This window comes from Trachypithecus francoisi, unplaced genomic scaffold (assembly GCF_009764315.1).
Source record: "Trachypithecus francoisi isolate TF-2019V2 unplaced genomic scaffold, Tfra_2.0 Lachesis_group15, whole genome shotgun sequence".
Taxonomy (NCBI): domain Eukaryota; kingdom Metazoa; phylum Chordata; class Mammalia; order Primates; family Cercopithecidae; genus Trachypithecus; species Trachypithecus francoisi.
Window position 1 is genome coordinate 76,852,870 of NW_022681460.1, and position 9,247 is coordinate 76,862,116.

The 9,247-nt window shown below is 36.1% G+C and overlaps 1 long non-coding RNA gene across 1 annotated transcript; it reads right to left on the reverse strand.

The window, feature by feature from the left end:
* Positions 1 to 3,460: 3,460 nt before the first annotated feature.
* Positions 3,461 to 8,404, reverse strand: LOC117097446. Its single transcript, XR_004442937.1, has 3 exons — positions 8,277 to 8,404; positions 6,361 to 6,416; positions 3,461 to 3,895 (listed from the first exon to the last, which is right to left on the reverse strand). It is a non-coding gene; the product is annotated as an uncharacterized LOC117097446 (long non-coding RNA).
* Positions 8,405 to 9,247: the final 843 nt, after the last annotated feature.

The following is a 9,247-nucleotide window of genomic DNA, read 5'->3' on the forward strand; positions in this document are numbered from 1 at the left end:
AGTGCATTGGTGTGACCACGGCTCACTGCAGTCTAAACCTCTGAGGCTCAGGTGATCCTCTTACCTCAGCCTCCCGAGTAGCTGGGACTACACCAAGCTGGTATTTTTGTATTTTTTGTAGTAACGGGGTCTCACCATGTTGCCCAGGCTGGTCTCAAACTCCTGGGCTCAAGTGATCCTCCCAACTCAGCCTCCCAAAGTGCTGGGATTACAGGCATGAGCCACTACACCTGGCCATGCATGAGATCATGGCCAAGATCTAGTTGAGATCAATCAAGGGAATAAAAAACAACAGATCTATGCTCTTATTTGGCATAGAATAAGAAAAGAAAATTAACTGTAGCCAAATAATTGAGAAATAAAAAAGAAAAGTTATTAAAAAAGGCAAGCACGTTATAATCACTAGGATTATTGTATTATGACTGTTAAATCATTTCCAGAACTCTTCATGCTGAGTATAGGGAGAGGGGCAGGAGGGGAAGGAAGAGGTAGAAAAGGAGTGGGAGGAAACAGACAGAGGGAAACAGAGAAGAGGAGAAAACTAATGGGAAAGATTGGTTCATTTAAAATACCACTTTCACGATTTCTTTTCCTTGCACAAGAACTCATATAATCTTAGTCAAAAACCTATTTGCGTAGTAGTGATTTTCAGCCTGCTTTAGTGATAGAAGCCATTTTTTAATGTACCCAGGATAACCAACTTCATCAACATGTGGTGGAAATCTAATCATCTTTGAAAAACATTTTTTAGTAATTTCTTGGACTACCACATCCTTTGTAACAGAAAGTCCAATCTCTCTCTCCCCAACTACATATTTCTATTAATATCAGGCCTTATTCAGTCCAAATAGGTTTTCTTTCTTTCTTTTCTTTCCTTTCTCTCTCTCCCTTCCTTCCTTCCTTTCTTTCTTTCTCTCTTTCTTTCCTTTTCTTTTCTTTCTTTTTTTTTTTTTTCTTTTTTTGAGATGGGGTCTCGCTGTGTCGCCCAGGCTGGAGTGCAGTAGCATGATCTCAGCTCACTGCAACCTCTGCCTCCTGGGTTCAAGAGATTCTCCTGCCTCAGCCTCCCCAATAGCTGGGATTACAGGCACATGCCACTCCACCTGGCTAATTTTTGTATTTTTAGTAGAGACGGGGTTTCACCATATTGGCCAGGCTGATCTTGAACTCCTGGCCTCAGGTGACCCACCTGCCTTGGCCTCCCAAAGTGTTGGGATTACTGGGATTACAGGCAGGAGCCACCACAACTGGCCAGGCTTTCTTTTTTTTCTTTTTTCTTTTTTTTTTTTTTTGAGATGGAGTCTTGTCCTGTCGCCCAGGCTGGAGTACAGTGGCGCGATCACTGCTCACTGCAAGCTCCGCCTTCCGGGTCCACGCCATTCTCCTGCCTCAGCCTCCCAAGTAGCTGGGACTACTGGCGGCTACCACCATGCCCAGCTAATTTTTTGTTGTTGTTGTATTTTTAGTAGAGATGGGGTTTCACCGTGTTAGCCGGGATGGTTTCAATCTCCTGACCTCGTGATCTGCCCGCCTCGGCCTCCCAAAGTGCTGGGATTACAGGCGTGAGCCACTGTGCCTGGCCCTTTTTTTTCTTTTTTTCCCCCAAATTTCCAGTGCAGAGAGAAATTGGAAGACACTAGACTGATATTGCTGATGCTTTTTGCTGCTACAATGTGTAGATATACAAAACTGACTTTGCACAGACTCATAAATCTGTGATTCCCACAGTGATTACAAATCCTGCATGGGCCACAGTAATCTACTCTGCCTTGCCACCAAATGTCAGCCATCTTGGTTTACACTCACATGTTCAACCATAGCTACTCAAAAGACCTACCATTCCAAAATGGATGCTTACTAAGGTTCCAACCTTTCTTTGATTTATCTAGCTCTGTAAAAACTAGTACCTAGTCCTTTCTTTCCCTTGATGGTATCTCTTTTTGGAGAATCCTGGTATCCTTTCTACTTTTGGACCTTAGTAGATGCCATCAAGATCCACTCAGAAAAGTTTTCTGGATTTCGTGTGAGTGTGTGTAGTTAATTGCATGTTAAAGTAGCCATAGATAAAGATCACGTTTAGACATAGTTTCTAACCTGAAGATTCCAATCCTTAACTTGCTGGCATTGGCACCAATAACTGGCATTTACTCGAAAATCCCTTGAAACATGAGTAGAAGTCAACGTCTTCACTGGGATTTTTGTCAGTTGTCTGAATCCCAGGTTTTGGTACAGAAATCTTAAAGGAAAGTAATTCAGTGTGGCGTGTATGACGGTAGTTTTGTTTTGTCAATCCTACTAGCCTTGAAATTACAGGCCTCTATGTCATACTTAGATTGTAGGCTGAAGACAAACTGAGCGTCTCTGAATCCCCCCTTCCCATCTAGGATTTCTGAGGCTTTTGTCTTAGTCTGAGTTTAGCTTTCTTGATGTAAAGAACAAAAGACAATTAAAACACACTAACGTTTCCTATCATTCGTCCAACCATGCATTACGAAGCATGTAGTCTTCAAAGACGTAGCAGGCAATAACTTGACTAAATGTTTTGCAATCACATAACATGGTTAACAGTTTTTCACCTCTTAACATCTTCCTCTCCACTCACTTCACTTAGCCAAAGTCATATTTTAGGTTCTGTTTTGCAGCAACCCAATCATAGTCCTAAATTCATTATGACTTGGTTCAACTGCATATAATGAAAATTCCACAAATAACAGTGGCTTAAACAAGATAGTTTATTTTTCTTGCACATAAAAGGTGTCCACAGGGGAGTATCCAAGGCAACTATGGCAGCTTTATGGTTCAATGAAGTACACCGTCACTTGTCTTTAAGTATCATTCTGCACATGGTTTACATTCTCCAGACCATCATATTCTGGTCCAAGATGACTGCTGGAGCTACAGACATAATACTCATACTCTAAATAACAAGGAAAAAAAGAGGGCAAGGAAAAACCCTCATATTTGTAAGGAGACTTTCCAGAAAAATTATACCCAACACTTTTACTTAATTGTCTTTGGGCATAACCTAGTCATATGACAACACTTAAATGCAAAGGAGGTTGGGAAATGTCATTGTTTAACTAAGTGGCATTGTGTCAAACTGAAAACGTTAGGATGTTTTTACTAAGGACAAAGGGGGAAATCAATTTGATAAGATGTTTCTTGTAGATGTTTAAGAGTTCTTATAGAAGAATTAAATATATTTTGTGTGTCTATATTTGGCATCAAGCACGTTTATCAATGTACTAATAAGTGATTTCTTTGTGTTTGTCTCAAGTTTTTCAGTTGTGTACAATAGAGAAACATGAAAATTTAGACTGTTCTCAGAGATTAAATGAAATATATATACACACACATACACACAAACATGCATATAATTGACATGGAGCATAATAAATCCTTATCTATGATTTAAAGATTTAAAAAATATCACTACAAGGAATTTGTTGCCATAATTTGCTGTATAAAATAATATTTTATTGTTTAAACAATATTTACCACATTTATAACTAATAGCAAAGGATTATTCCAAAACATATTCATTCCTGAGATGAATTTTTGGTCAAAATTTAAGCTGAACCAAATTTGTAAGTTTGCAAAGAAATCAAGTTACTTTCCCCACACCCATAAACTTCTTGAATTCAGTTAGCACTAGACATAGCATATTACAAGAAAGGCTGTTTGTTTTGCTGTTTACAGCCCAAAAAGCACTGGATATCTCCCAGGAAATTCCAGTCTTAGGAGGATTCCAACAAGCATGAAGAACTGAGTGGTTGAGATTTAAGCACAGATTGGAATCAGAACGTGGACATTATTCCAAGTCCAACATGTCTGATTTTTGAGATTCAGCTTTCATTCATGCAGGTTCCAACAGTGAGACATTTATGAATAAAACCTGGAGATAAAACAGGATTCAATATGCCAACATATAATCTTCATTACTGACATAATAAAAATTAAAATGTACCACTTTCACATAAGCAAAAAGTGATAAATTTTAATTTTTGTTACTTTTTTCTAAGATAGATGGCATGTTTTTAAGATAGATATGCTGTCCCATAATATACAAAGATGCTGTAAAAATGCTTAAAAACTTGAGTGAAACCAATGTTGTGAGATTACATATGTCCACCAGATATGCACTTTCATTCATGAAATTAGTTGTTCTTATGTATGTTTAAAATAGGCTTTTAGTAATCACTCATTTGTTATTTAACACATTTTTCATTGTAATGTACAATAAATGCATTTATTTACTAAAGGTACTTATGGTTGTCAAAGCAAGTAATGCATATTGAACCGTATATTAGTGGATTATTTCTGTGATGTAAAGTTCAGTGTTCATCTAAAATAGATCTCTTTCTGTTTTTACTCTATGCCCTTACTCTTCGTAATTTCTTTATCTGGTAAAATATCCTGCACATGGAAGATATTTAATAAATGAGGTTAAGTAATAGGTAGGTCAATGGTAATATTAGAATTACCTTTCTACAAAGAGATGCATTAAGAGGCAATGTAGGTCAGTCCTGCAGAGCCTGACTAACAGGTTCTGACACAGGCAAACAGTGTACTTTGGCTAATCCTCCAGATTGCTTATTACCAACACTTGCAATTTTAACTTATTGGAGTCAATATCAGAAATAAAGATGAGAAAATGATTCAACCCATATTGCTACACTTCAGTCACTGAGTTGAGAGACAAGACGTTTTAAGATTTCCGGAAGTTACAAAACCTGTCTCTACCCAATAATTGGAACAACCTGTTAACAAGCAAAAGTTATCACCAACCCAATTTTGTTATCCATTGATGGTGTGTGTGAGAAGGGAGATTTAATGGATTTATTGATTTTATTTGATAATTTATATGCATAATTCTAAGGAATCTTTTCTAGCATGAGAAAAATGAACTTGGGACCACTGAGAGTGAGTTCATTAATCTTCCAGTACATAATATTTTTATCTTTTTCACGAATTTTTAAATTTTTTCCAACCTAGCAGGATACATTTTCCTTGTCTTTAGTATTTAATAGGTATATTTCCAATTTCACTAGTACGCTAACAAACAGAAAAAAAAAGAAAGAAAAAATCATAGATATGTTAGATCAATAGATACATTAAATTTTATGATTTAACATAAAAATGTAAATAATTAGCCTGAAAGTAGCAAATATAGAAATGAGGAGAGCAAATTGTCATCCTAGCTTTGTCCTTACTTTCTGGGTGACCTTGAATACGGCTGTTACTTTCCTGAGCAATGACTTTCTTGTCTGTAACATAGAATGATCATGCTCATTTCCTCTTTCACGGCATAGTCATAACAATCACATAACACAGTTTATATCAAATACCTTTAAAGCATAAAGGATTATATAGTAAAATGTTAGCCTTCTTAAAAACCAATTCAAAATATGAAATGCAATCCTCTTTAAAAAGATAAATTAGAACCTTGGGACATCATTATTGACATTTCAAAATGATTATTTGCTTTTTTAAACAAATTTACTGCAAGATTAGTATGTTCATTTAAGGGAGAGGATAAAAGAGAATAAAGAGAAATTTAGAAAATTCTCTGAATCTCTGGGAATAAATGATTACTCAATTTCTTGGTTTCTGGCATAAAGTGTTTAGTAGAAGACTTTCTTTGAATTATTCAAATTATATTAGGAAGTAAGTCTGAATTTACTACCAACATGAATTTCACACCACTGTATTCAACCAAGAGGTATTTGAGCACCCTCTCACTGTGATTATTGTATTTCAAGCATTATGTAGTTCTAGGCGTCATATTTTGCACTGTCGTCTGTGTGAATGGTGACTCTAGAGTTCAGTTCTATTCAGCCTGCACAGCCGTATAAGGCAGCTCTGAGCAAGGAAACTTGAGTTTGTTTCTATTACATTGGAACTGAGTCAATGATCCCAATACTGTAAGGATACATTACCAAGCTTCCCATAATATATGTGAAACTACAAATTCTAAACTCCGAATCTAAAAGAACAGAGCATTTTCTATCTTAAGGCTTTCTAACACATTTATAAATAGAAGCTGCTCATTTAATTATGATAGGACCCGTCAGGAACATAATTACTACATAAAGCAAAGATTTCAAATGTTTCTTTCACTTATCTACTTCATATGTCTAATAACTGGGCATTTTCTAAACCATAACCTTAATTTTTGGATGCATTTCACATTGCCACCATTCTAAGCCCTCTGTAATATTAAAAATATGTTTTTATGAGCCATCTACTTTCAATATTTTAAAATGTTGGTAGCTCTGGGGCATGTGGAAATAGGCATGATTACGTGTTTTAAAGGTGTCTTGGGTTTATGTTCTAAGATCACAGACTACTCAGACTTACCTGTTTTAGTTCCTTTCTTTTAGATGTTTATCTCCTTTGCGATACTTTGCTGCTGGCTAAAATGAAAAGACAAACATTCCCTTCAAACAGTATGCCATTGCCTAATAATTTTGCAAACTCAAATGAAATCCAAACCAAATTCAGAATTTAGATTTTCCTACTGGCTTATGCAATTTTTGTTCATATGGAATAGCATCAGGTTCCATCTTTTATTCTCCTTCAGAATATCATTAACAAAGAAAACTTTGAATGTTAGCTGGTGGGATACACTGACACTGTTTACACAGCGCTGTTTCCTACTCAGACCGGCACACAAACGTTCGCACACATTTTCATGCATGCACACTCCTGGGGAGGTCAATGAATATTACAATTCTTCTTCTGGAAATAATCCTTAAGAATGAATGAGCAAAAGACACAGTTTTCAACCCTATTTTCTCTTCTCTTTCTTTTTCTTCCTTCTGTTCTCTCTCTCTCTCTCTCTCTCTCTCTCTCTCTCTCTCTCTCTCTCTCCCCCTCTCCCCCCCATCACTCCCCCTCCCTCCCTCTCCCTCTCCCTCTTTCCTTCTCTTTATTTTTTTCTTCCTGGAGAGGTTTCTGAAGTTCAACAGTGATTTCTTTAATTAAGAGGAAAAAAAAAACCCCACACATACACACACTAGAGAACAAGAAGGAATAGTAAACAGTTCCCTCCACTGCTAGAGGGGTTAGTTACAAAATAAACATTTCATAGACTGGACCACATCTCCTATAATGAGACAGCTCTGGCTAGTGAGACTGCAACTAAAGTCCCCCCGTTAAGGGCATTCACTCGAAAAATTAAGCGACCCACTTGTGTTGACTGAAAACATCCTTGCAGAGGGTTTTCGCAATCACCTAGAGCATTTTTTGACAATCTGCCTTGTGCTTTAACACTGCCTTTCCTGAAGGCTCTCTCTGCTGTGTTTTGTTTTAATGGTTCATTCTCCTCACTGGTGATTCAAAGTCTAAGCTCTCTCTGTTAAGCCTCTGTATAAAATAAAACTCCTTAAGTCAGAGAAAAGGAAAAGTAAGAAACGCATTCAGTTTGATTTTTTAGTAGGACATACAGACGTAGGAAATTAGTATTCATTTCTTTTCCTTCTCCAAACCATAACACACTGACCAAAGAAGATTGTTCACATTTGCAAAATTTGCCTTGAGCCCCTCAAAGGAAAGATGCTATATAAAATCTAAAAATAAGCCATGAAAAAAATGCCTTAGAATAAAAAAAAAAGAGCATTCTAGCAATAACCTCAGAAAAGTCAGCATCAGTCCAAGAAATGCAGCAGGAAGTCATACTAGGATATTATTTGCAATGCAGTGGCAAGTCACATATCAAAATATATCATGAACTATCAAAATTAGGTCACTGTCTCTAAAGTACTAAATACATATAAACGATTAATGAACATGACCTTATATTCCTGTTTAAGCAATGAGAAGATGGAAGTAAAGAATTAACCTGGACAAAGTCATTGGAAAAACAACTGAATTTTAGCTCACTATTTTCAACCAAGAAAAACTCAACAGGGGTCATACTTCATAACATTACGGATGAAATGAGACAAAAAATCCAAACCACCCATTTATTTGCCTTTCAAGCTACAATTAAGAGCTATTAATTTATGAAGGTGTTTGTTCACTTGTCAACCAGCACAGCAGTGCATACTGAAACCTGTAATTCACTTCCATGTCTCTTCTATCATCTAGAGCTATTTCTTTGAACCACTCACAAAAGGCATTTTTCTAGTATATTAAATAATTGATTTCTGCTCTCTATTGTATCCATTGTATTCAGAATTCAAGAAAAATACACACAAATAAATTTGTTTCTACAAAAGGTAAAAACATGCACATGTAAGAATAAATCGTTAGCTAAACACTTTGGGGAGTACCTTGGAAAGCCGGAGACATAGATCACCTTAATTTACTCCAGGCATGGCTGGGTCTTCACTGTTACTCATTGACGTCTACTCACCTTTGCTTCTTTACTCTCTTCAGCTTTAATAGCTCCCTTCTTCATCTCAACTATTCAAACCCAGTCTAGATTTCACAACCCTGCATGAATAGCATTTTTTCTTCAGACTCTTCTTTGAAAAATGTTAGCTTTAAACTGTCCCCCTTCTCTGAATCCTTCTTGTAGCTAGATTTCATATAACGCTATTAAAGACTTGGTTATTTTGCTTTAATGTATGTTAGCTTTGCCATTCATTAATTCATTCCACAAATATTTATGGAATGCCTACTACGTGCCAGGTGTAACTCTAACTGCTGGGTATATAGCAATAAACACAACAGACAAAAATCTGTGCTCTAATTTGTGTTTACATTTTATTGGAATTTGTAGCCAATATACACTATAAATAAGTTACAGTGTCAGGTAGTGATAATGCTAAGAAGAAAAGCTAAAGCAGAGAAGGGTGATTAGAAATCTCATAATGGAGATGTATGTGTGGAGAGGTACATATGTTTGAATAGAGTTCTTATTTATCTCATTTTGCTGAAAGTTTCCTTATAAAACTGGCATAAGAAAAAGCTTTTGCAAACCACTGATATATGGTTCTTAACACAGTAATGGACATAATACAAGTATCAATAAATACTCAGTAATTAATTCTTTTAGCTCTCTGCTACTGCTTTGGCCTATAATTATAAATAAGCTATTTTTATGTTTGACTGTTATTCTCTGATGAAGAGGAAAGCAAAGGATCTTAACTCTGCTTAAAAAACAATGAAGTGTTTTGGAGTCTGAAGTCTTGCATTCTGAATTCACCTTTATTATTTATTAACTGTGTGACCTTGGTCAAATCCATTTTTCTCAGCATCTCTTTTGTCATTTGTAAAACAGTAACAACTATATTTGCTT